This window comes from Brassica oleracea, chromosome C2 (genome assembly GCF_000695525.1).
Source record: "Brassica oleracea var. oleracea cultivar TO1000 chromosome C2, BOL, whole genome shotgun sequence".
NCBI lineage: Eukaryota > Viridiplantae > Streptophyta > Magnoliopsida > Brassicales > Brassicaceae > Brassica > Brassica oleracea.
This window is the reverse complement of record NC_027749.1, coordinates 30885498-30888597: the sequence shown is the minus strand read 5'-3', so window position 1 is coordinate 30888597 and position 3100 is coordinate 30885498.

The window sequence follows — 3100 nt, the reverse complement described above, 5'->3', positions numbered from 1 at the left end:
GATACGAGATCCTAAAACATGTCTCTTCGTTCATATCTCAACGTTCCTGAAAAATTGTAAATAATTTTTACGAAAATTCACGTCTCGAACGAACTAACAGATTGAACGCCTCAACGAAGATAAATATGAGACGACAACTCATATTCACCTCAAACCCACTCTAAACAAAGTAACCCAAACAGACATTCATTATATAAACCGCATAGCGGTAGGGGTTCAAAGCCACCAACGGCCAATCCCGACAAAAATGGCCAAAATAGGCATGTACATAGTTCGTAAGCCATACTCGACCAGACATACATGGACAAAGGTCACACTCGACCGCTAGATACTAGATAAAGGGAAAAACTCATTAAAACCCTCACAGATCAAAGTTAAAACTCCCGGACAAGGAGGCTCCGAATGCATCCGCGGGAAAGTTCACTTCCTCATCGTCACCGGCAAAATCAGTCGTAGTTTCTACGGTATCAGGGGAAACCGGAATGGGGTCCCAGAATCTCGGAATCTTCCCATCGATCGGAGGAATGGTCGCCTCAGCGTGAGCATGATCCTTCATGCCACCCTTCATTAACTCCATCTCCCTCTCAAAAACGTAGTCATCTTCGTGCGTCTTCTAAAGACTCCCGACGGAGCCGCGACACTCACGGAAGTCGCCCAGCGAGTTGAAAGCGCCCTTGAGATTCCCGTACTCAACCTGGAATTGAGAAGCGCGAGTCTTCATCACCTCGACGATTTCCCTCTTGCCTTCCGTTCCGCCCTACGAACAGCCCTGGCATGATCACGAGCAAGTTGAGCGTCTCGCGCCAGCATCTCGTCTCGCATGCGAGCAAGGTCCTTTTCCGCCTTCTCCGCCTTCAAGCGATAGATCATGGCCTCTCTATGGCTCGCCTCGATGGCCGATCCAAGCAAGTTCAAAACCTATAAAACCGATTGACACATTATAAGCAAAAAATAATAATAATAATAACGATCGGCAGAATTCTTAAAGTTTATACCCCGTTAATGATACGAGATCCTTCCGCAACAACTCTCGGCCTCCCTGACTCGCTCGTGGCCTGAGGAGTCTCAAAGCCCGATGGAAGACCAGCAAAGAAATCATCAAAGTCCGGAATAGGGACCTCGCTCGTACCACTTCCATCGCCGAAAGCAAGGTTCGGATCCCATCCTGGAAGCATGCAGTCGTCCACCAAAAAGTCCAGGTCGCCGATATCTTTTCCCTTCGAAGGGTTTGGCCCCGTCACAATCGTGGGAGCAGCGTTGGGACCTTGGTCTTCAGGTTCGGAATCCCTCCTTGTTTCTCCGCCCAAAGCAGGAACAGGATGCGCAAACCTCAGCGCCTTTCGAACTCTCTTCGGCGTAAAGGAAGTCCAGAAAAAAGGACCATTCCTGAGCAGGTCCCTCATCGCAATAATGTCCTCAGGAAACGGGGCAAGAGAGTTGATAAAGGGACGATCGTTCGGCAACGTCCGAAACAGTGAGATACAACTCTCCTCAACGAACGCCGCGTCTACACGGACGAAAAAGAAAAACTTCCTCCACGAGTTGAAGTTAGAAGCAAACCCCTTTACCACTGACATGAAGTTCCGAGGAACTAGCCTGTACGTATTCGTGTCCCGGATGATCTGTAATCGAAGAAGCGCTTCGAAATGATCAACGGTGAGAGAGAGACCATGCTCGTAGCTCAGGACCAGGATCCCTATAATTAAAGAAATTATTTATCCCTGTAATTAGATAATAAAGCCGCATGATTTTAAAGTGTTTAGTCTATGATAAATCATTATAAATATTTAATATAATTTTCTTACAAATTTATTGATGAATGAAATACATAAAGACAATCATCATTATGAAAACTTCATATAAAAAAATATTTCAATTTAATTTTCTCTTTTTTTCTCTTGAATATTTTTTAACCAGCAAGAGTTCTCTCTTCTGTATTTAGACGTTATTTCTCTCTTTTCTGTCTCTCTGTATAGATAAAAAGCGATTATGTTCCGTGAAACAAATATTTCTTGCATTTATATATATTCCTTTTATAAATATTTCTCTCTCTTCTTCATTTATATATTCCTTTCATAAAGCTTAATTTATGTATTTCTCTCTTTTCTCTAAAACAAATATTTCTTGCATTTATGTATATATTCCTTTTATAACATTGCGATTATGTTCTTTAGTTACCAATACATCAATTAATGACATGTGCTTAATTTTTGGTAACGAAATGGAAACAAAATACTACATCCGTTTCATAAAGTTATATGTGCGACGTAGCACGTATATAATTTTAACGCAATTATTTATCCCTGTAATTAGATAATGAAGCCGCATAAATTTAAAGTGTTTAGTCTATGATAAATCATTTTAAATATTTAATATAATTTTCTTTCATATTTATTGATAAATGAAATAAGTAAAGACAATCATTATGAAAACTTCACGAACAAAAATATTTCAATTTAATTTTCTCTATTTCTCTTTTGAATAATTTTTAATCTGCCAAAATTCTCACCTGTATTTGAACGATATTTTTCTCTTTTATGTCGCTCTGTGTAGACAAAAAGCAAAGTAAAAAGCTAGCTCCGTTCTGGCTCTGGCTGGTGCCGGAGGTTTCCTCCTCCAACCATAATTTTCTTTCTCATTTTTCTTTCTATCCATCTGCTTAACCCTAGTCCATAAGCAAGTTTTTATGCTTGTCGAGATCTTATATGAAGAATTGTGTGAGGTCGATGGTGACAGCAACATCCATTTTATGGCGCAGCAACAAGACTCATAGTGTGATGAATGCAGAAGGGCTGGCTTTTAGGGCTGAAGTGAGCCGTCAGATTTGGTTTTTGGTTTTTGATTTTCAGAGATCTGGCACGTCATTAACGTCAACGGCGCCTGAACCGGTAACATGCTTCCTCCACCGTATATTTACCTTCGTCTTTGGAGGTGGGAGCTTCCGGAAGAGAGGTATAACGTCTGGTGGAAAGTGGTTCGTTCTGCATCCTAATAATGTAATTGGGTCTTATGTTCTGAACGGTGGTACGAGCTTCGAATCTCTTGAAGCTAAGAATTATTTTTGGACCGGTATGTACCTGTTTTCAAAGCCCAACTTTCA